Source organism: Ambystoma mexicanum, chromosome 2p (assembly GCF_040938575.1).
Source record: "Ambystoma mexicanum isolate Mex_15411 chromosome 2p, UKY_AmexF1_1, whole genome shotgun sequence".
NCBI classification, from domain to species: Eukaryota; Metazoa; Chordata; class Amphibia; order Caudata; family Ambystomatidae; genus Ambystoma; species Ambystoma mexicanum.
The window spans coordinates 1,073,867,754-1,073,892,991 of record NC_090923.1 but is presented as its reverse complement, the minus strand read 5'-3'; the positions used below and the strand labels follow the sequence as shown (position 1 = coordinate 1,073,892,991).

General features: G+C 46.0%; 1 long non-coding RNA gene across 2 annotated transcripts in view; it reads right to left on the bottom strand.

Annotated features, from left to right (window-relative positions):
* Nucleotides 1-679: 679 nt before the first annotated feature.
* Nucleotides 680-25,238, bottom strand: part of LOC138567127 (uncharacterized) — an 86,698-nt gene continuing 62,139 nt past the window's right edge. For both annotated transcript variants that reach the window (XR_011302105.1, XR_011302106.1), the window contains one exon: nucleotides 680-1,132. This is a non-coding gene — a long non-coding RNA (uncharacterized lncRNA). The remainder of the gene's footprint in view (nucleotides 1,133-25,238) is intronic.

Below are 25,238 nucleotides of genomic sequence, written 5' to 3'. Positions count from 1 at the left end.
AAAAAAACGTATTGGTGCAACTTTACTGCTCCACTCTGCAAGGCGGAGTGGGCTTCATCGCTGCTTCACCTCACGATCTGCCTCCCATATGCAGCCTAAGAAGACTTCTTCTGGATGGCCCGCCTCGCCGGCCATGAGGCAGCTTAACATGGTACACAGCTGGCACGCCCATTTTGGGCTGCCCCCCACATGCGGCCTGGACTGGGCAGCTCTGTCTTCCTCCTGGGCAGCACTGTGCATCCTGTCCAGGGCCTTTGGAGGAAGGGACCAACCAGTCTGGCCCCCAGGTGGGCCGACAGATGCCACACTCCTTGTGCATGCCTGGGCTACTCCGGCACTCAGCCCAGACCCAAGGTAAGTACGCTGGGTCGCCGACCTCACGCGGCCCAGCCAACAGTTGTGCATAGGCCAGAGGAGGCTGCTCAAGATTGATGCCCCCTAGGGAGCTACTCTTTTCTCTCTGCTTCACTCTTTTTCTTTTAATGTTTTTTTGTTCTTCTGTCTAATGGTTTTAGTTTGCTTCTCTCTCTAGAATCTTCTCCCCTGCCCAGACCACTTCTAGGGCAGGGGAGTTCTGTATCTTATTGTTTCTTTTCCCTGAACATTCCATCCAGCTCCCATGGTGGGCTGGAGGGATCAGTCCAACAAAACACACACACACTTTATTTATACGCCCTGGTGTCTGTCTTTTATTTATCCAGGCTCTTTTCGAGCCACGGGCCACATGTGTATGTTTGGCAATGTGCAGTTTCACTTCTAGTTGAAGGAAGAGTGATATTCTGATTATAGGAATGCGTGAAGCAGGGTTTAGGAGGAGGGAATCAGAACAGGTGCATTTTATTCCTGTCCTAAACTGCAGGAGTGCCTACTTTAAGCAGATCTAATTTACAAGGGGACACTGCACTGTTGTCAGGGCCGACATTGGTGTGTTCAAGACCAGTGGCTCTGGGACAGGCATAGCATAACTGAAGTTTCACCATGATGATTGAGGAGAGAAGGGGCATAGCAAATGTAGGCCAGGATGCTGCAGTGGTAGACCCCTGAGGTATTGGGCTGTATCCTGGCTGACAGTCACAGGCAGAAGGAGGAGACCAGATGGGCTGAGGGAACCAAATTGACTGGGCGGGTTCAGCTGCGGACGAAAAGAAAAGATCATCAGAGACAGTAAAATAGTAAGTGAGCAACAGAATGTTATACAGAGTTCAACAGGCTGGACAAACTGGGACAGGATAAGCAGAGCATGAGCTGAATTGCAGAGCTGTGGTAAACTGAGATCATGGGCCTTCAATGGGGTAGAGGGTTATAGCCATCCCTTTTCATGTTCACCCAATAAGTAGTAACACAGGTACAGCTCACCGATAATGAGAACAAGGTACTTTCAATTTCAAGAGCCTGAGGCATCCGGTAATGCAGAGAGGCCATGATGTCATGCTGCTCCAAGAAAGCTGCCAAATGAAGTCTGATGAGCTGGGGTGACCAGCGTGGGTCTCCAGAGCACATGCAGGGGCTGGGGCAATGGTACTGCCTGTTTCTTGAGCACTCCATCAGAGCACGGCACCTAGCTCCCTAGACCTATTCATGGTGCCATGAGTACAATGCAAGAAGAGTTAATGTCAGGGCAGAAGGGCAGCCTTGAGGGCACTGATCCTTTGGTAGCAATACGCTAATCTGCCCATACCCACTCACAGCCTCCACAAGGGCAATGCACAAACCCTGTACTCCCTCCAACCTTCCAGAGGACCTCAGAGCAGGTACTTGAAGTGAACGGTTTTGGGGGTGGGTGGGAACAGGGGTATTGACAGATATTTGACTATAGGAGAGGGGGTGCAAATCACGAAAAAACATCTCTTTTGCATTTTGAGTATGTGCCTGAATATAGATTGGAGTCTGATTAATTTTTTTATTTTATTGAATTTATAAAGCACCTTTCACCAAAGGCGCTGAACAAAAAAAGAGAATCCAAAAACAGTACAAATCAAAATGGTACAAATTGGGTATAAGTAAAGGTTACATCAGCAGAGAGAGAAAGCAGAGAATTTTAAGAAGCAAAAGAGAATAGAAGGTGGAAGAGATGAGGAGGAGCGAAGTGAGAGGGGAAGAACGTTCCAATGTTCAGGAGAGAAAAGGAGTGAAAATGAGATGAGGCACAGGGAGGGTTAGGAACAGTTGAAAGAAAGAAATTCTGAGATTGTAAGGGGCACAAAGGGACATAGAACGAGGTTAGGGAGGAGAGGTAGGGTGGGCCAGGACACGAGTGTATTAAAAAACAAGAGAAAGTGATACAAAAGACGGGATTCGAAAGGAAGTAATGAAATTGAGAAGAGGGAGGATGTGATGGGGACCGCGAATGCCGGTGATTTCACTGAATCCACTTCACCTAAAGGAGAAATCGTTGCCCTTTTTTCCATTCAAACTTGTTTTTTATTATGCGGGGAGACCTCCCCGCGCCACATCTCCCTACCTTAAAATGTACCTACTTACCTAACCAATTCAAAGAAAAACAATTGAAGATTTCTGAGTAGGTGAAATTGGATTCGGTGAAATCTACGGTATCGGGGGACCGAGGGGATAAGGAGAAAAGGAGATGAGCAGAAGAGTTGTAGATAGAACAAAGAGGAAGAAGGTAGGAGGCAGGGAAACCAAAGAATAAAGATCAACAGTAGTCGATACAGGAAAAGACAAGAGAAAAGAAAATAGGTTTAGTAGCATGAAAGGAAAGATAGGAGCGAGCAGTGTGAATGTTAAACAGAGCATAGCGACAAGAGCGAGCAATATAGGAAATAGGAAAGGAGAATGAGAGGGAAGTATCAAAGATAATGTCCAGGTTGTGCGCTGAACATGAAAAGGAAAGAGAGGATGGGGAAAGGAGAGGGAATGGGGATGGGGTGGGAGAGATAGTAGAGGCGAAAAGAACAGATGTAGACAATGGGAAGACATCCAATTCTGGACAGCAGTTGAAATGGTAGAGTGCAAAGCAGAGTCAAAGGAGGAGAAGGAGAGAAAGATCTGGGTGTCATTGGCATAAAGGGGAAAAGAAAGGTGAAAGAAGGAGATGAGGGCAAAAAGAGGAGTGGTGTAAAAGGAGAAAAGACGAGGGCTAAGAACTAAGCCTTGAGGGACACCACAGAGAAGAGGGAGTGAGGGAAAAGAGTGTCCAGCCCAGGTAATGGAATAGGTCAGTTGTGAAAGGTAAGAACGAAACCATTTGAGAGCAGACCCAAAGTGGGAAGAGAGGAGATAAGGAGAGAGTGATCCACAGTGTAGAACGCGGCAGACAGATCGAGAAGAATAAGAATAGAAGAAGGCTTGGAATGGCGAGCTGTGAGGAGAACATTTGAAACATGAAGGAGGGCAGTTTCAGTGGAGTGAGATGGACGGTAACCAGACTGCAAAGGAGGAAGAAGCGAGTGAAGACTCAGATAACGGGAATGAGGATACTGGCACTGCAGGGAGGTATGTTTAGATTTTATTCTGGAGATATTTTGGAGCTGGTCCAATAGTGAATAGCATCCATAAAAATGTGAATGAAACTCTGGCATGGATCGGGAGGCAGTGAAGGCTACTTAGTTGGTTTGACACACAGGTCAAGTATGAAGTGTAGTATGCCTGCATAGAGTGTGCGACCATACTCCAGGCAGGAGATAATGAAACATCTACTAACATTGTATGGTTCTTCTCTGGAATGATGGCTAGAATTTTTAAGGAGTGTTAACTGGTAGAAAGGGTTATTTAATACCAGGCTCATCTGCGTTGTCATCCGGGTATGAAATAGTCGTTTTTCACACTTTTCCTGATTGCCACTTTCTCCTCATTGAAGGTGTGAAAGGGCATTGATTTGATTGAGGACGTGTTTTGGGTTTAGGACAGGGGTCTGCATCCTTTGGCTCTCCAGATGTTCTGGACTACAACTCCCATCAGACATAACCAGCATTATAAATGGTGAGGGATCATGGGAGATGTAGTTCAAAACATATGGAGAGCCACATGGTACAGGCCCCTGCTTTAGGGCAATCATTATTTTCTCAGTGCATTGGATTTCAGGCGGTTGGAGTTCATCTAAGTGTGAATTGCCTTCAGGCTCCTCGACAAAGCTGCAGACTGGTGTTCTCTGCCTGACACCCACAAGTATAACTGTGTGCTATTGGCTGGTTTGTGGACATGTTGGTTATGCTCTGTGAGAAGGTACATTATCTGAGTCATAGGAATAAGCAGGTACAGGAGCGAAATTTAGGGAATGCTGCAAATCGCTGCTTTAAGAAACAGGGAGATGAAGGCTCCTGGTCTCCGGCTTTGCTCTGGCGCTGGTGGTAATGATCTGGACGATTTCAAAATATTGTCACATATCCCACAGCTAAAGATGCTACTGGAGCCAGGTATTAAGACCCACTCTGTTGACTACTGAAGGCAGGTCTAGCAGAAACAGCATGGGCAGGCTGTGGTCGTATACGGACTCAAGAGACTATCCCAGAACATTAATGGTGCAGACGTTTCCATGGGTGGAAATTGCGTTGATGCTGGGAAAGTGCCAAGAAGCTTTCTAACTATTTTTGCGGTACGTCTTTGATACATCGCCAGTGTTTCTTTCGAGGAGTCGTTTGCAGTTTTTTGCTGAAAAAAACCAATGGAAAAATATAGGGGGGGGGGGGGCTAAGGGGATATAAGGGGCGGGAGGGGGGAATAGGGACTATATAATAGGGAGAGTGACTTGGCGGGAAACCCCAAAAATAAAAAAGAAACCATTCAATTAGTTTTTTCAGCAACAATCTGTCGGCAAAAAACTCATTGAAAAAAACACCGGCGATGTAGGGACATAGAACCATGTTTGCAATTACTATGTGCAGTTTTTGCCATGTTTTACCTATCAGAGGTAGGTTGCCTGCTACTTGGTTGTTAGGCAAGCGTGATGTGGAGTGGTCTGGCGACTATTTCAGACTTTCGGGAACAGCGTCTAGAGAAGGCGTTGTTGAGAGCTGTCTCCACAGGGTGGTCCAGGATGTCTGGGTGCATGGTCCCTCTCGCTGCCGGGCACGTGTCGCCAGAATCCTCTGCTAGTCTGAGCGCCTTCAGCAGGGGTGCCAGCACTGATTCTCTGCCTGGGAAATGGGGTCAGCTGGGCACAAGAGGTCTTGGGTTTCGAGGTGGGCTACTGTGATCCGGAGGTGTGTACACCTGTAGGAGTGTTTGAAGGCTTCCCTGAGATTTACCAACGTCTTGATGACGGTGCACTGGAGGTTTCGCAGAGTGTAGGGACTGCACTATTTTGGTACTCTCTCTGCCGGCTGATGGCCGCAGTTACTTTGGGTGAGTAGAGCTCCAGCATGGCTATGACTGTGGCCTTGAGGTAGGTGGCCCAGGTCTTCCTTATCTTGGAATTGGTGGCCAGCTTTTTGAATTCAGAAATGGTGCTTCTTTTTTCCAGAATGCCTTTTGGGTGTTGACTGTTAGGTGGTCCTGTAAGCTGTTGGAATGAACAATGAAGAAATGTGAGGGATGGGATGTGAGGTGTGGGGCCGCTAGGTGTTGTTGGGCCACTAGGTGTTGTTTTGTGTTTTACACACTCATTGGCCGCCCATGGCCATGCTAGTCCCTGTGGTCATTCCCTGCCACTACCTGTCCCTTGCTGCTGAAAGCACACATACATGTGATCACTTTGAGCTACCTTTATGTTATGCTATCTTATATTTGCATAGTGCCTCCTACCATATGCAATGATATTGAAGTCCTGTAGGATGCATGGCCCTTCAGCAGACAAAGGCTTGAAAAGGTAAGGAGGACGAGCAATGCAATGTATGCCGCAGAAACTGAGGTTTAGCCACTCTACGGAAGGCAGAGACAAGTGAGGAGACATTGGATGCCAAAGAAGAATGGAGAAGAGGCAAAGAGCGTATTAAAGATAATAGAAACTTTGCGTCAGCTGGACCGAAACCTTTGTGAACTATGGGGCACAGCAACAAAGAGGAATGTAGCAGTGGAACAGTTTATGAACCCCCGGGCAGCTGTTTACAGTTGAGGGATTTATGTGGAATTGTAGTGTAAAACATCTGGTGCGCACATCCATAGGGTAGAGACTATGTGACAGCTGGCCCACATTGTCCACGGGACTTGGTTGGATGATATGGGGCACAGTGATACATGCAGCATACTTGCAAGCAGACGATATGCAGTCACATGCAATAGACATTTAGCCGATCTCTTACCTTGACTCAACAGTGTTGTTGCAGTGCACCTTACCTGGCGGCCATTTTAGGTAAGAGCCCACGAGTAAAATAAGTGTATGTGCTTTGCATTACTGCTACATATAGCCAGAATCCTGGATCTCAATGGACCAGCTGTGCTAGATTTGAACCCATGTTTATAGTTTTAAAACACTAGCATCTAAGCTGTAGTCCAGCATGTAGTTGCAGGTTCCATTTTATGCATATGTGTATTAGGAAGAAAATCCCTGATATGTTTGAGTCCCATTCTGGCTTATTTGTGTGACTATTTCTACCCAGTGAGTGTTGAATGCTCAAAAAAGGGATGCTATCTCATATCTAAGCAGTCTTCTGAAAGGTAATGGCTTAATTGTTTCTGTTAGACGACTCCTGGTGTAATAAAAAATGGCTTAACCAAGTGTGCTTTCACACTCTTGATTTACAAGCAATATGTGTGTCCTTGCATCTGTTTGTTGCACTGAGTTCCTATTGAAACCAAGCATTGGCAAAAACAAAAGATTTACTATTTTAAATGCATTAGATAGGCATTTGACAGACACTGCCATAACTTGCGCAGGTACTAATACCATTTTCCAGCTGTTGCCATCTTATGGCCATGAAGTATCATTATGGCAGTACCTGGGAATGCCTATTCCATGCCTACACAAAAGCCAAAACTGTTGGCTTTGGCAATGATTGTGGTTGTTCTGGGTTTTCCTTCTCAGAGTGGTGTGAAAATGTTTCCTGTCTGAGCGATAATAGTGCCAAAGCATGTTTTCGGTGGACAGGCGGGCTGGGTGTGTGGTCTAAAAGCCATCCAGTGGATGTAGTTTGAAGTTCAGAAAAAACTTTTTTTTTTTGCTGGAGGAGTAACAGGTTGTGTTCAGGTTTTATCTTACATGGAATAATATGTTAAAGGCTAGAGAACATCAAAGGGGTTATACATGACTCCTGGCACATGGGAGACCCCATGGATCTGACTGAGATTACCTGCGGACTGAGGGACCCCAAGGGACTGAAAAAGAAGTCAAGGAAGTGAGGGAGACTCCTGGCCAGTGAAGAAGGCCCCATGGGTCTAAGGGAGACTCTGGGGGACCAAGGGAGGCATGGAGGCAGTGACGGAGTCTCCATGAGACAGAATCATGTGTGGACAGAATATGACTGACGGACAGAGAAGGACTTGGGCCAGAACGAGACCGAGCTGCGCTGTGGCAAAAATTGAATTACTGTTACAGACATGTTTGACAAATTAGTCATCATTCTTAGCTTCCCAAAATGCACTTTGTTTTTATGCAAAACAGCCAGCATCCCATATTCGAGGCACCAACATTATTTGACACCTGCTTAGCCCCTCAGTCCCGCCCACCACTGACAATACGCCTTCCGTCACCTGCTACCCCCTCCCCCGTGCACAAAGGGGGGAGTTCCTCTAGTAAACTTTGTCCATTTCCAAAACCTCTGAGGGAGATGCCATTTGGACAGAAAGGGGCTCATGTTAATTACATTTGTAATTTGACAGTGGAAGCCATTACGTTTACACGTAAGCGGGTCCCCGCTACCACATTTTGGTCTTTTGCACTGCAGGAAATGGGAAAAGGCGGCGTAAAAGCATGTACGTCAATTTTTGCCCTTCACATTTGCGCACTCCACAGTGCAATTGAGTAAATGTTGCCTGGCATGACAGGCAGCGTTTAATTTTGATTGTGAGCACCACTTGCCATGCACAATTACAATTAAATGCTCTCCAACACACAGGCGGACCCCATAGGGCTCGTCAGCATTTGCACCGGCATGAAAATCCATGCTGGTGAAAATGCTGGAGCAAATGCACGTTGCGTTCCACCCCTCCTCTCTGCCATACACATGAATGAAAATGGTGGGTGCGCAGGTAAGGAAAACACGCAAGTCTTTTACGCATTTTCTTTATGTACATGAGCCCCAAAGTGTCGTCAAGATCAGGATCGGTGGAGAATGCGTAGGACAGATCCTGGATATTGATCCTGAGGAGACTGTTGCAATAGTGAATGTCTACCCCGTTTCGCACCCGGACTCCTTCCCATCCTGCAAGCCACTCATATTAAAAGTGAAAGGCTATGGAGCTTATCTAGCTTACTGGAAATCAGGGTTTCACTTTGGTTCTGCTCCCACGCCCACCTCCGCTGACTCTCGTCACACCGTCAAACCGTCTCTTCTTTATTCTTTCACTGTGTCCCCGCTCTACCCCACCCCCCTTGCCCACTCCCCTCACACCCTAGCCCAGGCTTTCCAGGAGGCATAGCTTTCTGGAGGCTTGAGGATGGTGAGTCACACGCCCAGTGTCAGAGCGCCAGTGAGCACTGCAGGGTATCTTTTTCCACTTTCCCGTACACCTATTATGCTGCAGTGACTGCTGATGCCGACCCTAGCGTCCATTTCATGTGCACTGATTTGCATAAAGTGCGAAAAAAAACTTGAAGCCGTTTTCATTCTCTCTTCTGTCGTCTCTCTGCGTCATGGTTTCTCGCCAGTGCCACGTCACGGAACACCGTGTACCGAGTAGATTTTGAACGAAAAATAGTAACCTTCGACTAAACTCGATGAACGTTTGGTAACGTTCAGCCAGTTGGTTCCCCTAATACTGCTCTTATCAACCGAAATTGTTTTCGTTTCTGTTCCTGGCTGTAGGTTTTATGACACGAAATCCACGATAAATTCAAGGTACTATTTGCGTCATAAGATAAGAAGGAGGCGCCGCCCGACCGTAGAACGAGGACGGAGTGAGGCCTTGTGCAAAGCTAGCGTGTAACCGCCTTTCACCTTTCACAGTTCCTCGCCAATGAAGGGACAGATAGAAAATGGGACAGATCTGATAAACATTCTACATGGAAACTGGGAGACTGCCTGTCGGCGCTGTGCCTCAGCAACACATAGTTGGTTACAGTGGGGAACAGTTCTTACAACATGGGGGGCTGGGGGCCTTTTTTAAGGTATTTCGAACTTGAACTTAATTGAACCTTGTCCGTTTGCATTTATGTGCAAAAGTACCCCACTGCAATTTTATTACTTTCCAAAATGGAGTGGAAATGCAAAAAAGTAAAACACAGGCACATTTACCTTTACTCTTCGCATTGCCACTTCGTTTGGGAATCCCACCCCCCCACCCCCGGGGTTATTTTGACACTGCACAGGCCAGCGAGGTGCCACGTGCAGAGCGTCATCAGGGGTATTTAAGGGTCAGGGAAGGTTCGGGAAGCAGGCGACGGTTGGGGACTTTGGTTTGAGAAGTCCTGTCGCCTGCTTCCCGAGCCTTCCCTGGTAGTTGGGCTTTTTTGGTGTGGGTTAGAGTGTGTTGAGGTAGGTGGGCTGTTTTTATTTAAAGTACGGTGTGATTTTTAATTAAAAAAAATAAATTAAAAAAAACTAAAATAAATAAGTACCGTATATAAGGTACCCCCCCCTTTCCGTGTAATTTCTTTTTATTTGACGTTCCCATTATATGGGATGCGCGTTTTAAGTCTATTTGTTGCTTCATAGTTTGATATATAATTTTCGTTTATGGCGTTTCTCTCCTTTTCCTTCTTGCGTATTTTCTCTCCTTTAGGCCATATTCTGCCCTTTTTTAAAGAACCTGTGTTTCGCTTTCGGGCTTCTTTTTAGTGTTTATAAGTTTATTTTTGTTGGGCAGTTCCATGTTATAAAAGGACCGTGTGAGTACTGGTATTATTAGCCGGTACGGTGGCACAGCGGGAAGGGCGCGAGCGCCGCGCTCCGCTTAGCGCTATATATGTGGCAAATTATTATTATGATTTGGGATCTAGGAATGAACACCGCGCAAGTGCGTAATGATTGTCGGCGCTAGGAAACCTTTTGGTTTGCAGCGCTATATAGCGTTCCAAATTATTATTACTCATTTTGTGATTTTTAAATAGGGTGGAGATGTTCTCTATGTCTGGTCCGCTGTTTTTGGGCCGTGTTGTGGTAGCTCTTCTGTCGTCCATGGGGGGCTGGGTTTCCCCGTCGGGTTTCGGGCCTGCTCTGTAGGGCTCCGCGCGGGGGTTGTGGCGGGCGCTCTGCTCGCTCTGCCACTTGATATTATGCGATGTGAGGTGGCATTTGTAACGCTCCTATACACAAATGTTTTCATAGTATAATAGTAATAGGCGGTGATTTGCATTTTAAAGGCACGCATGGGGGGCAGTGTGTTTTTTCTGCTTCTGTATAGCCGGATTTCTATATGGTGCAGCTGTTTTTGTTTATATGGAATTTTTTCCAGTTTTGCTTGCTACAGGGTTGTTTCATAAGGTGGGCAGTTTAAAAAATAAATAAAAATAAATAAAAAAATAAACATTAATAATTATATATATATTTATATATATTAAATAAAATCATAGGTCTAATATTTTTAAATAGGTGTATTGGCCAGTTTAAATTGGACATTGTTTATTTATTGAATTTTCCCATTTTAATATCCTTGTTTCATCACATTTCCTTTTCTTTTTCTTCACAGGGTTCAATTTCTGCAGTTAGGTGCTGCTGGGGGGTGGGGGGTTTCCTGGATAGTTATTATTTAGTGATATTATTTAGTTCACTGTCAGATTTGGGCATAATGGTGGGTCGGGGTGCCAGCAAGAAGGGTTTAGTGGATGCCAAGGCTCTTATGGAAGCACTGGAAATCATTAGTAGGGCATCCAAAGCCCAACTGGAAGGGGCGGTGGGGGAGGTTATAGGAGAAGTAGAGGAAGGTGTTGGTAGGCCGCAGCGCAGAGCAGCGGCTGATGGGGCTCTTGCAGCAGTGGTGGCTTGCACCCCTGAGGCTGGCAGAGGTGAGGCATGGGAATCCAGGGGCAGGAAATTGAGGAGGGAGATTGATAGGAGAGCTTCCAGGGGGGAATTGCGGTTAGGTGAGGAACCTGGTAGGGCTGGAGTTATTAATGATCAGGATGAGGTGGAGGATATGAGGAGTGTACAAGAAGGTGCAGAACAAGAGAGCCAAGTTAATGGAGCGGATGGAACGAAGGGCAGGGGACCCAGTTGGAGGGGCAAAGGTGGCAAATACCTGAAGAAGAGTGCAGGTGGGAGAAGGAGAGAGAGGCCCCCATCGATTAGGGAGGTGAGAGAGGGGTGCGAAACGGCCCCCCCCGAAATGTAGATTGGGTAGCGGAGGGCGCTGAGCAGCACCCGTGGTTCAAGAGGAGGATTATGGAGAGGGTTTAGGAACGGCCCCTCCACGGTCGGCACAAGGTCAGTCTAGAGAGCACAGCACGGCTCCTAGCGATGAGGATTACAGGGTGGAGGAGAGCACACCGCCCAAGAGAAGAGGACCAGAAAGGGGTTTCTGCGGCCCCGCCGAGAAGACATCAAAGGAGTGTCGGGCAGACGCCCCGGGCTCACAAGGAGAGGATCCACGCGACCCGAGCATGAGCTCGCATCAGCAATGGTATTTCGGGGGTGATGAAGTAGTGATTGAAGAATATGTGGGGCAGTGGGAGGATGAAGGTTATAGAGTAATGAGGAGAGGAAGTAATGAGAGAAGGGGTTCTAGGTGGGTTAGCGAAAGACGGGAGCAGGGGTTTTGGGGGCAAGAGGTCAGGGAAGAAACTGGTTGGGTGAGACTGCCGGCATGTTTTGTCCCTGCAGTAGGAGCCCATTAAGAAAAGAGATGAGGAGCATTGGAGTGGAGGCCAGACAGCAGATGGGCGATGGCGTAACGGAAAGAGGTGAGCGGGAAAGGGACTGGTCATCTGCATGGCAGAGAGGGGATATGAGAACGAGGATAGAAAATGAAGGGAGTGGTTTGCAAGGGGCAAGGAGAGAGATTGGTGTACAGGCTATTGGAGCCATGGGGAGTGACAAGGGAATTTGCTCGGTGGAGGTACAAACGGATAAAGTGGTTGAGCCATTGGCGCTTGAGGTACAGGTTTCAAAAGTAAATGAGGTTGAGGTGAAGGGCAAGGAGAAAAAGCTACCTTACATGGGCATCACAAAACCTCTGGTGGCGCATTTAATGGCAGCGACTAAGGAAAAGATTCAGGCAGGGGAATTTGTGGACATTTTTAAATTGCTTCATAGGGAAGTGAGAGCAAAAGAGGGTTCTAAGGAAGAGGAGGGAGAGTTGGCTTCGCGCCCACGAGTCCCGGTAACAATTGAAAACTGGACATCAGCGTTCATTATTTACGCTAGTGTATATTGTGAGAAATTTCCAGAACGGTGTGTGGCTGTGCTAAAATATATGGATGTGATCAGGAAGGCTTTTACAAGTTTCGGGGGCTTTGCGTGGGTGCGTTATGATGAGGAATTCAGAGCAAGGATGGCGGAAGACAGTCAGGCGGTTTGGGGTGAGATAGACATGGATTTATGGCTGCAATGGATGGCTCCAACGAGGCCTGCCCCGACGTTGCACACAGCAAGTGGGCTGCCCGTGCCTTTCCGGCCCTTTCTTGGTCGCCCCGCCCAGAGGGGTGCGGGGGGAGGAGGTAGAGGGCAGTCCTCAGCAGCGTGTTGGGCGTTTAACAAGGATGGCTGCACAAGGAACTTCTGTAGGTTTAGGCATGAATGTAGCAAATGTGCAGGTAAACACTCTCTCACTCAGTGTTTCCAACAGGGAGACAGGGGCAGGGGGAGAGGATCTGGCAGAGGGGTTGTGGGGAAAGGCTTTTACTCCAATTAAATTGGATGTGTTGGAGAAGTGGTTGGAATTTTATACGGTCAGGGAAGGAGCAAGAATTTTGAGTGAAGGTTTTGGACATGGTTTCAGGTTGGGCTATCAGGGGCCAAGGGTGCGTCGGTGGGCGGAAAATTTGAGGTCAGCCAAAGAAAATGTTGAGGTGGTGAGACAAAAATTGGACAAGGAAATAGCAGCAGGAAGGATAGTAGGGCCATTTGTTGATTTACAGGGCTATTTAGTTGTATCCCCACTGGGAGTGGTGCCTAAGAAAGCCCCTGGGGAATTCAGATTGATACACCATTTGTCATGGCCCGAAGGCATGTCTGCCAATGATTTCATTGCCCCTGAAGAATGCGGGGTTGTATATGCAAGTGTAGATCAGGCTGTGGAATTGGTGAGGAAAGCTGGGTGTGGGGCCTTCATGGCCAAATGTGACATTAAGGCGGCTTTCAGATTGTTGCCAGTGCACCCAGAGGATTTCTGGCTGTTGGGTTTGCAATTTGAAGACAGGATATACATCGACAAAGCTTTACCAATGGGGTGTGCAATTTCTTGCGCCTTGTTTGAGCGTTTCAGTTCCTTCCTGCAATGGGTCTTTTCATACACCTCTGGTTGTAACAGTGTTCTGCATTACCTAGATGACTTCCTGTTTATTAGCGGGGCGGAAGGGAAAGGAGAGTGTGAAGAGATGCTGAAGTTGTTCCAAGTTTTGATGGGAGAGCTGGGCGTGCCTTTAGCGGAAGACAAAACAGAAGGGCCGGCAGTGGTGTTGACATTTCTAGGGATTGAGCTGGATTCATTGGCTATGGCCTCACGCTTGCCGCACGACAAGGTGAGCAAACTGGTAGGATTGCTGGAGAAAGCGGTAGGGGTCAAGAAGTTGATGCTAGTGGAAATGCAGAGTTTGGTGGGGCATTTGAATTTTGCATGCAAAGTGGTGGCCCCAGGCCGGACGTTTTGCAGAAATATGGCAAGGTCGATGGCAGGAGCAAAGTGCCCACATCATCGGATAAGAGTGACAGGTGCAGTGAAGGAAGATTGTAGAATTTGGCTTCGTTTTTTGGAGAATTTTAATGGAGTGTCCATGTGGTCATGTGGTTGGAAGGAGAGCCGGTTTCTTGGGAAGTGCACATTTATTCAGACGCAGCAGGCGCAGGAGGTTTTGGAGTGTTTTGGGGAGGAAAGTGGTGCGCGGAGAAGTGGCCATCGCTTTGGTTGGAGGAGGGAAGGAGCATTGCATTCCTGGAATTTTTTCCCTTGTTGGTGGCGTTGGAGTTGTGGGGGAAGGAGTTGCAAAACAAGAAGGTGAATTTCAACATAGACAATGAATGCGTGGTCTATGTAGTCAATCGACAGTCAGCAAGGGATCAGAGGGTGGTGAGGCTGATGAGAGAGTTTGTTTTGCGTTGCATGGAATTGAATGTGATTTTCAAGGCAACACATGTGCCAGGCAAGGATAATGGCATCGCTGATGCCTTATCTCGTTTTCAATGGCAGAGATTCCGTGGATTGGCTCCAGATGCAGAACAGGAGGGGCAGAGGATTCCAGAGGAGCTGTGGAAAATAGGAAGCTGAGAGCGCTTTCATTGGTGGAGGCTTCGCTGGCTCCGGCATCTAGAGAGGCTTACAGGAGAGCTTGGGAGGATTTTATAAGAGGAGGAGCTCGTAGTTGGAAAGGTTGGGGGATGCGGAAGAGCGGAGAAGGGACGATGTCACTAATTTCCTATTGAGGTGCATGGATAGGGGTTGGTCCAAAGTAACTATATTGGGAAAAATGGCAGGGATTGCTTTCTACGGGAAGTGGTTTTGGGGTTTTCAACCGAGCGGGGGAGAAATGTCAAGCAGGATGATTGAAGGTTGGGCAAGGGAAAGCAAGAGGGAAAAAGATAAGAGGAGGCCGATATCGGCCGAATTGCTAGTCAGGTTGTGTCAGGCCGTAGGGGGAATTTGCTGGTCGGCCTGGGAAGGTGAATTGTTTGCAACCTGTTTTACTTGGCTATTCTTTGGGGCTTTTAGGGTTTCTGAGTTGGTGGGGGGGAGAAGGGATTTGGTGGGCTGCAATGGGAAGACGTTCAGTTCTCTGACGTGGGTTTGGACATCAAGATCAGGAGGTCTAAAACAGATCAGAAAGGGAAGGGCTCTTGGGTTTTGCTGGGGCGAGGGAGTAAAGATTTATGCCCGGTTCGGACAGGTTTGGCTTGGAAGGAGCGTTGTGAGGGTAGGTTAAGTTTGGTTTTTCAGCATGAGAAGGGAGAGCCACTATTAGCACAACAAGTTCTGGGGGTGTTAAGAAAAGCTTTGGTAGCGGTGGGCGAGAAGGCAGAGGATTTTGGTACTCATTCTTTTAGGATGGGGGCAGCATCTGAAGGTAGCAGGCTGGGCTATACTGAAGAAAAGGTGAAAAGTTTGGGGCGTTGGAAGTCAGGAAGATACAAAGGGTATGTCAGGGATTTGGGTAAACGGGATGTTTGAAAGAATATTTTTCAGAAGTTTCAGGAGTGTTGTATTAAACATAATGTTGGTTTTGTCAGTAATTTATAATTTCTTTTTCAGATGCTGCTCGGAGGTCGGGTCAGATGTCACAATTATGGATAGTGGGGCATTCTATTGTTAAGTGGGCTGGTAAAGAAGCTGAGAAAAGAGCTTTTGGCAGGCAATTGGGTTGCAGCTATAAAGATGTTTTGGTAAGATGGTCAGGATTAGGGGGGCTTCGCTGGTATCAGTTACTCCCTATGTTGGCAGGGTTGAGGGAGCATCACAGGACTCCAGATGGGCTGATTATTCATGCTGGGGAAAATGACCTGGTAAGGGATACTGGTGTGGCTCTTCTTAGAAAAATGAAAAGGGGTTTGTTATGGGTACGAGAAATGTGGCCACAAGCATCTGTAGTTTGGACCAAGTTGTTGCCTAGGAGAGTTTGGAGGGGAGCGAGAAGTGAAGGAGAGAGCGAGCAAGGAAGGGGATAAACAGAGAGATGGTAAAATGTTGTGCCTCGGTGGCGGTGCAGGTGTTGGACCAGAAGGATATTGTTCATGAAGGATTTATGCTATTTAGAGAGTATGGTGTCCACTTATCTATGATTGGGAATACTTACTATCTGGCGGAAGTGATATGGTTGGTGAGAGACATGTTAAAGAGTTGGAAGCAGGAAGGGTTGGAGGGGGTGGGGCAGAAAGAACACCTCGGGGGAGGGTTTTTCTGGTGGTGGGGGCATGGCCCCTTTTGATGTGGGGGGAGGGAAGCACAATGGGGGAATGGCGCGGGAAAGGATGGGGTGGTGCTGTTTGCACAAGCGGGCTACCCCGGGGGAGCAGGTATTGAACCCGAAGGGGCATGGCCCCAGGGGAAAAATGGGACGCCTTGAGAAGTGGTAAGGAGACTGTTGGGACCAAGGAATGTTTAGGGAGGAAGTTGATTTCTTTATTTATTTAAATATTTAATTGTTTGGAAAATGAAAATTGTAATTGTTTTTGGTTGTTTAACTAGTTTGTTAGTTTGTAAGGCCAGGGAGCCAGGTAAGCGTTTATTTGTAAGCTTTGACCTGTCACATTAAAGCGACCTTTTCCACTCTAACGAGTCTGGGTTTTTGTGCTATTTGATGCCACTTCCTCTTTTGTCAAGGGATGAAAGGTCGTGTTTCATCGCTTCCCGGGATGTCACTTTGGGGTGGGGTCAAATGACTTCACTTCCGGTGATGTCATCAGAGGTCAAGGGTCGTGACGCGAGGGGTGGGCCACTTTTTTTTGGGTGACCGGGATGATTTCTTTTCCCAGTCCGACCCTTGTGGGTGGTCGAGGGAAAACAGGACTGCAAGGTTGTATCTCGCAGGGTGGCAGGGGGCTCCTTGTGGAGGAGGGTCTTGATATATTTCCTGAATTTCATGACGGTGGGGTGCATTTGATGTTGATGGATATGAGGATGCACAGACTGGGGCACAGACCAAGAATGTTTGCATCCCAATTATTGTGCTTTTTCTTTTCTGCAGCTCTAGTCTGGCCAGGTCCTGACTTCCGGTGATGCACTGACCGCTAGAGAGGGTAGCTTTGGCTGCCAGGTAGTTGGCAGCATATATGGCGAAAGCTTTGTTTTGAATATGATTCAGCTGGTTTTGATTGTTATACCTGCTTGTTGGTGTTGCTAGTGAAACTCTGTGAGCGTGGGCGTGTCATCATTGAGACGTCGCCTTTTAAGGTCTGGGCTTTTACCTATCACGCTAGTGCTTTCTTGAAGTTGTTAACTTGATTGGACTTAAGCACCTGATACTGTGAAATTGATGTCCCGGTGACATGGGGTCACATGGTCACACAAGTCTTGGCGGTCTAGGGCCCTAGACAACGAGGCCTTGCTTAATCATGACCTCAACTTGAGGTACTATACAGGGGTCATAAACAAGGAAGTGTGCTGCACTCTGCTCAGAGCAGAGAAGGGTCTGGAAAGATCTAGATGCAAGAAAATTCTACCTGGCAACTCCCCAAGACAGTTAGGTTCCAAATTTAATCTCACCCATCTGGGACTCTCACCCACCCATGCAGTGGAAATGCATGTAACTAGTCTTCATGGATTTGCATGTAATGTCATGTAATTTGTCATTTGTACAGCGCCTTTCCCATTGGTATGGTCTCAAAGCACTGTAGGTGAACGCCCTCGGGGGACCAAAGTCCAAAGTATGGGACATTTGTATTTGTCAGAGGAGTTTAGAATGCATCTGTGCATTTTAGCCAACACGAAAGGCAGGGGTGGCCAAGTCCCTGTTAGCTACCCAATCTCGAGCTGGCATGTGGATGGGAGCTGTGAGGTAGTCTGGAGAGTATGCGAGTGCAGTAGACTCATTATGTGTCCAGCTAGACCACATTTTTGTTGTGGGGGGGATAGCTGCATTCTTATGGTAGAGGTGTTGTGCAATGTTTCTTAAAGTAGTGTATGATAGCAGATGCGTGCAGGTGGGTGGCCGTGCATTTGGCTATCTTCCATAAGCATGGAGTGTGATACGTACCCGTGTGTCCTGGATGGTTTCAAAATGCAGCTAAATTCAACACCGTGGCTATACTGAAAACGCAGCTAATTTGATGCTTAATATCCCTCACCAGTTTTGCGAGTGTAGTATTAAATCCTTTCCCTTCTTTACTACTTTCTCACTAAAAACAAAGACAAAATGTAACATTACTTAAGCAATATGACCCGAGCAGCGGGGGCATTACCGACTCAGGTAATGCCCCGGGGTCCATAGTTATAGGCCCGAGCGAAGTGAGGGCCTTAACGAAGGCCCCGGGGCATTACCTGTGTCGGTAATGCCCCCGCCGCGAGGGTCATATTGCTATTAGTACCCCAGCCCGCATTATCTGCGTGACCGGGGCACTAACAGCATTTTTTTCTGCCCCGAAACGCTGTGGCATTTCGGGACAGAAAAAAAAAAAGACCAAGAAAATGGCCGCCATGGAAAGGGAAAACAGAGTCCGTTTTCCCTTTTCCATGGCGGCCATCGGGAGCGGACGCGCTGGGAACACAAGTGTTCCCAGCGCGTCCGCTCCCGAAAAAGGATCAAAACGAAGGTAAGTGGGGTTGGGAGGGCTCCGAGTCTCCACACGGTAGGAGGCTGCCATCGTCCCCCGCTGGGGACCAAGGCATAGAAGGTAAGTGGGGTGGGGAGGGTGGGGAGGGCAGGGAGGTGGGATGAGGGAGGAAAGGGGAGGGAAAAAAAGCCTTACCTCTGTCCCCGGCGGGGGGCGAAGGTAGCCTCTCAGCCGTGGGGAGGCTCGGAGCGGGAATGGCCCTGCTTCGAGCATCCTCATTGGCTGCAGGCCTGCCATGCCCCCCTGCCGGGGACAAAGGCTGTGGAATCCCGACAGAGGGATTCCCGGCCTGGTAATGACTCGGCGAGGGCCAATCAGAATGGCTCTTTCATTCTGATTGCACCCTCGCCGGGTACTAATAAGCAATATACATCAGAGGGTAGGACGGGTTTAGCGGTCAGAAGCCAGGCTACTTATGGCTTTTTATATGGGGGAACTTGGCATTGGGCAGATCGCACTTTCTAAATTTCCTTTAAAAAACTTACGATGAATAGAATAAGGGTGGGGGGGAACTACCAGATAGATGAGCACATGGGGCTGTCAGGAGGTGAGGGGAGCCGGGGCAGGTGTGCCTTCTGGAGTAGTGTGGGGACAGGGAGCACCAGAAAAATGACATACGCAGGAGAGGCACCAGTTGCCTGCATGGAACGTGGGCTTTTCCACACAATAAAGATCCCATTCCTTGTCACCTGATTGGCTGGCACATCTCTTGCGCGTGGTAATACAGCAATAATAGAGATCAATTTGAAAACAAGAAAACAGTCTCTAATAAATAGTGGTCATTTATTTATTTTATTTATTTGGATTTATAAAGTGCCCAGCGGCCCTGGGGCATTGTGGCGCTGTTACAGAGTATTCACTTGAAGCATGTTAAGACATTGAAATGACAGTGTTGACAGTTGTTCCGAGATTACAGAGGAGCAATGATGGGGAGGTCATTAAGGTACGGTTAGTTAAACAGTTTTGTTTTCAAAACTTTTCTGAAGGTGGTGAGGGAATCTTCCTTTCTTAGATTAAGTGGAAGAGCGTTCCATGCTTGGGGGCTAGTGCTTCAAAGCTGGTTCCTCCAGCTTTGGCTCTGTTGAATGTTGGGACTGAGAGTCGAAGTGAGTAATGATCACATATTGGCCTATGGACTGGGACCTGGTGTATTCTCTCTGCTAGGTAGGCTGGGGCTGTCTGGGCAACGCATCTGTGCGTGATCGTGAGGGCCTTGAATGTTATGCGTTCTTTGACGGGTAGCCAATGAGCGTCTTTTCTTGCCTTCCTGCTCTATCGTAGAGATGCTGAGGGTGGCTCTAAGGGCGCTGTTGTGTGCAGTTTGTAGTTTGTTGAGGTTTTTTGTGGAGTTGCCCAGGAGCAGGATGTTGCAATAGTCCAATTTTGTGCCAATTCTGGCTCTTGCGATGTTGAGGCGGTTTTCTAATAATAGGTAGGGTTTCACCGCATTTATGATTTTAGATGTGAGGGCTGCTGATGATGATATGGCGCTGGCTTGCCTATCCATTGATAGGGTGGAGTCGAGGTAAACCCCAAGGGTTTTCACGGTAGCGGAGGTGGTAATGGTAGTGTTCTCGATGCTGAAGGAGCTGTATTTTACGTCCAGTTTTTTAGGGATTCTTTGGGTCCTACCAGTAGTATTTCAGTTTTTTCCCCATTTAGACATAGGCCATTGGCAGCCATCCAGGCCTGGATGCGTGCGTATATGTGCTGGAGAGTTTTGAGGTCCTGCTCATAGTTCCCTGTTAACGTGAGAAGAATTTGTCATGATGTGGATATGACAGCCTGACTCTATAAATGCCATACAATAAAGTCACCCTCTGCTTTTTAAGGTGCTTGCCAAACTTGTATAAGCTTAAGTAACTTGAGAATGCACCAAGGCAGCAAATGCTTGAGTCCGAGGAATGACTGGCGCGAGCAATGAACGACAGATTATTGGGCTGCAAATGATGAGAAAATATATTGAGGGCCGGTTGCAAGAGATAATACCCACCTTTGTGTTATCTGCAGAATGTAAACCTCCAGTCACAATACTTGTGAGGGATACTTGCATTATATAGAAGACACAAAAGTCTTCCTAGTTTGAAGTGTGTATAATTTATCAATTGAAAACGGCACGAGGTATTGATTGGCTTGTGGTAAAACATTCTGAATGTTCATCAATTAGACCCTTGTCATATCGCAATCCTATTTTTAATGTAATGATGGTTTTCATAATAGTGGTATAAAAGTATACAAAAAAGGTAGCAGGCGCCCCTCTCTAGAAAGAACATGGCATGATAACCTGTTCTGTGGTTTTTTTTCCCACGTTGAGAATCCGGAGCCATCGCTTTTTGCTTACTGTACTTTTCACAAAGGAGGAATATCCATTTGCATATCAGTCTTGGCCCCACCCACAAGGGCAGTCCAGCACCGAAACGCCAGGCAAACCTCCTTTGAACAAGAGTACCAACAGCAACCCCAGACACGTGTTTCAGCCTTGTTGGGCCTCATCAGTGTGGTGGAGCTGTGCCTCTCTGAGCACAGTGAGCAAGGGGTCCGGGTCTGGGTTTCCCCAGGTAACTTAAGGTGACCAACCCCAAGTTCCTTGCAAAAACACAAAAAAAGTAGCAGGCGCCCCTCTCTAGAAAGAACATTGCATGATAACCTGTTTGGTGTTTTTTCCCACTTTGACAGTCCGCGGCCATCGCTTTTTGCTCACTGTACTTTTCACAAACCAAAAATAACACCTTGCATATCAGTCTTTGTCCCGCCCTCAAGCAGGGGTGCCGGCTACCTTTTATGTGATATAAAAGTATATTTGCATTATATGGTCATTAATTACAGTTGAACATGATGTAACTTATGAATTGTAACTGACACCAAACCTGTCAATATGCCTTGACCATTAATGGGCATAAACATCTTAGCAAATTAACAGGTTTTGATTCTGACACCGATATAAACTTGTTGGGCCCTCATGCCAGATTTAAAGGTGCTTTTTTCTGTTGTTGCCATGTATGTAACAAATGTCAACACACATGTTTGCCGTCTCCTAGGAGATATGTAATCCTCTGTAAGGATCCACTGTGCTGTGCATGTATGTGCCCAACTCACCAGATGCTTAGGTTCAGCTACAGCAGGAGGGCTTCATTCTTTTTGAAAATCAATACTTCTTTTTGGATAAATCACCTAGCTCCTGAAAGTCCCTTACTTCAAGCCTCTAGCTGCCTGCATGATATCTTCCAGTCTAACACTGACACATTTTTTTTAGAAGCCCTAGCTCCACTGACAGGATCGGGCACTGAAAGTCGAAATGTCCAAAAGTCCATTTAATTCATCTACCAATGAAACTGTCACATATAGGTTTATGTTTCTTTTTAAAGATATTAAAAGCTGAGAGGCTGAAGGAGCTCTCGATTGGTTGGATTGTACTTGATAGACATTAAGACAGCGAGCATCAGCGAATCTATCATTCATGGGAAATACAGGGCAATCCATTGTGGTTGGTATAGATTGGGTAGTTTCAGTTATAAAGTGCGCTAGTCCCTGTGGTGAGTACATTCTGTTGTCCATGTGCAGAGCTTTAATCTCCAAGCCTCTTCTGGAAAAGTCAAGACTAAAACAGGGATGGCTCATCCAGAATGGGCAAAGTGATCAATACACTAAGCACACCTTCTTCTGAATAAAGTAGTTTAGTTTTAGCCATACGAATTTGTTTGGCACTTTAGATTAGTGTTTTGTTAAGTACAGGTGCGGGGGAGAGGTACTCGGCCTTGGTATCGAGGCCGGACGGGAGAGACAAAAGATAAATGCTTTCCTATTTAGGAAAGCTTCGTCCCCTGCACACTATCTGTGAGGCCAAGGCCTAATGGTTGCTTAAGAATTAGGTGGCAAGAAACCTATTGAGAGGTCCATAAACAATGGAAACACACTAAACAGGTTACCACCCTTGGTTAATTGTGATAGAAGACATTTTTTAGGCAATTTTAAACATATTTGTTCTGGGATCTAGATCTTCCCCAATAAATTCTATTTGACAATTTATAGATCAATTCAAAACAATACAATTTATTATTCATACAAAATAATGGGAATTGGCCCAACGCGTTTCGAGTTCAAAGAAGACTCTTCATCACGGGCATCTTTTCATTTTCGATTCCATTTCTATAAAGAAAAGAAACATTTTAAATTTAAACAATACAGATGTATGTCTGTGTATATATATATTGTCAAAAGACAATTTACAAAACCACTTGAGTATGAACAATATTTCAAAGTCACAAAGTAACGCTCAATTCCTCGAGTTTAAGAGTATATATTTGACATCAAGAATCTAGTGACCTGACTAGTTTGTTTGTATATGTTACTGGAGTTGAAAGAAGCGCCACAAAGCTATGCTTTTCGATGTGAATCTCATTGGTTGAGAAGATTGTCTTCAATATTAAAAAAAGTGACTTGCTAACATATAGGTGTAATTATAGGGCTATTCTTATCCTATTGATATAGCCTAAGAGGGTATCCTACCTGTCCAATGAAAGTAATATACAATCCTTAGAGGATAGCTATGGTTCAAGGAACAACGAGCATGTAAAATAGTCCAGTATATGGGTACAAGCCCAAAGACATTTCTATTCTGTCTAAAAAAAGATATTAACTTACTGGTCAAGGATCATGGAGCTGCCCTATGCGGTAGAACAGGTCCGTGAATATCAGAGAGCCTTTGCAGTTGTAGTGATCCTGTTGACTAATCTATTCATGTGGGTCTGCGTCTATAGGTTGAAGTCCTGCAGAGTCCAAAAGAAAAGGGGGTGACCTACCAAAACAATTATCACAAAGAGAACTATTTTGGATACAACGACTTGATGCAATGACCCCCCTAGGAATGAACGAAGATTACTACCTTGGACCATTTCTCTAAATTGTACAAATATCCTTCTTTTTAAGACATTCATTTAGGTCTTTTGTTTATGGCTTTTATCTTCCCCATTTTATCCCTATATTTCTGCCCTAGATCGATCAACATTTTTTAGAAACAAAATCAGGACTAGATTTATTTGAGTTGCGACATAAGTAATCTTTTTAGAATGAATATCCTTCAATTTTCTGCAAAGCATTTCAAAAAATTGATATATGTTATCACAAAGATTGTACACCCATCTAGATGGGATAGCAATGGGATCAGTACCTTTGAATTGTTAAATAGGCTGAGGCTATTAGCCATTTTGGTGTTTACCGTTCTACAATATGGTTGTACCGAGACTTTTGATCCTATGAATACGTATGTACAGATATGCACCCTGCAATGATCCGTATTCTCCTTTTCTAAGGACACCTTTTCTGTATCTCTATTTTTCTATTTTTCCATACATTTAAAACCTTAAATGGGAATTACAACTTGTCTAAGTTAGATCACCAAACAGCCTCTGTTATTTTTATAATGAGTCTTTTGAGGACAGCTACAGGCATTGCATCCAGCCTCATATTTTAAACACAATATAGCTGCCAGCTACCATTAGAATTAGCGCCTCGCGCTCCGTGAATGACGCAAACCCTGATATACAAACATCCGTGACGTCACTCGTGCATGCGCGAGTGACGTCACAATACCGGCAACCCAATTCACTATGGGATTAACGGTACACATTTAGTTCAAGCATAGAACAGCTCGCGGACCTCGACGCATACTCAGCCTGATTCTTAACTGTCTGTGGCACGTCTGGTGCCATGATTTGAAGATTATGTAGTAGCTTGCGTAATCGCGAGCGGCAGGATGACTGTGACACCTGTAGACATATTTAAGGCACTCCTGAATCCAAGATGGCAGACGCTTCTCCTACCGTCACCAGACTAGATGCAGCTCTCCATCAGGATCCAAAACATCAGAGACAGAAGTAAGTCACCCTGATACCCTTAGCTATAATACCTTAACTGACCGGATATAATAGACTTACCTCCCCCCTTATTTTTTTGGACTCTGCAGGACTTCAACCTATAGACGCAGACCCACATGAATAGATTAGTCAACAGGATCACTACAACTGCAAAGGCTCTCTGATATTCACGGACCTGTTCTACCGCATAGGGCAGCTCCATGATCCTTGACCAGTAAGTTAATATCTTTTTTTAGACAGAATAGAAATGTCTTACAGCTTGTACCCATATACTGGACTATTTTACAGGCTCGTTGTTCCTTGAACCATAGCTATCCACTAAGGATTGTATATTACTTTCATTGGACGGGTAAGATACCCTCTAAGGCTATATCAATAGGATATGAATAGCCCTATAATTACACCTATATGTTAGCAAGTCACTTTTTTAATATTGAAGACAATCTTCTCAACCAATGAGATTCACATCGAAAAGCATAGCTTTGTGGCGCTTCTTTCAACTCCAGTAACATATACAAACAAACTAGTCAGGTCACTAGATTCTTGATGTCAAATATATACTCTTAAACTCGAGGAATTGAGCGTTACTTTGTGACTTTGAAATATTGTTCATACTCAAGTGGTTTTGTAAATTGTCTTTTGACAATATATATATACACAGACATACATCTGTATTGTTTAAATTTAAAATGTTTCTTTTCTTTATAGAAATGGAATCGAAAATGAAATGATGCCCCTGATGAAGAGTCTTCTTTGAACTTGAAACGCGTTGGGCCAATTCCCATTATTTTGTATGAATAATAAATTGTATTGTTTTGAATTGATCTATAAATTGTCAAATAGAATTTATTGGGGAAGATCTAGATCCCTGAACAAATATGTTTAAAATTGCCTAAAAAATGTCTTCTATCACAATTAACCAAGGGTGGTAACCTGTTTAGTGTGTTTCCATTGTTTA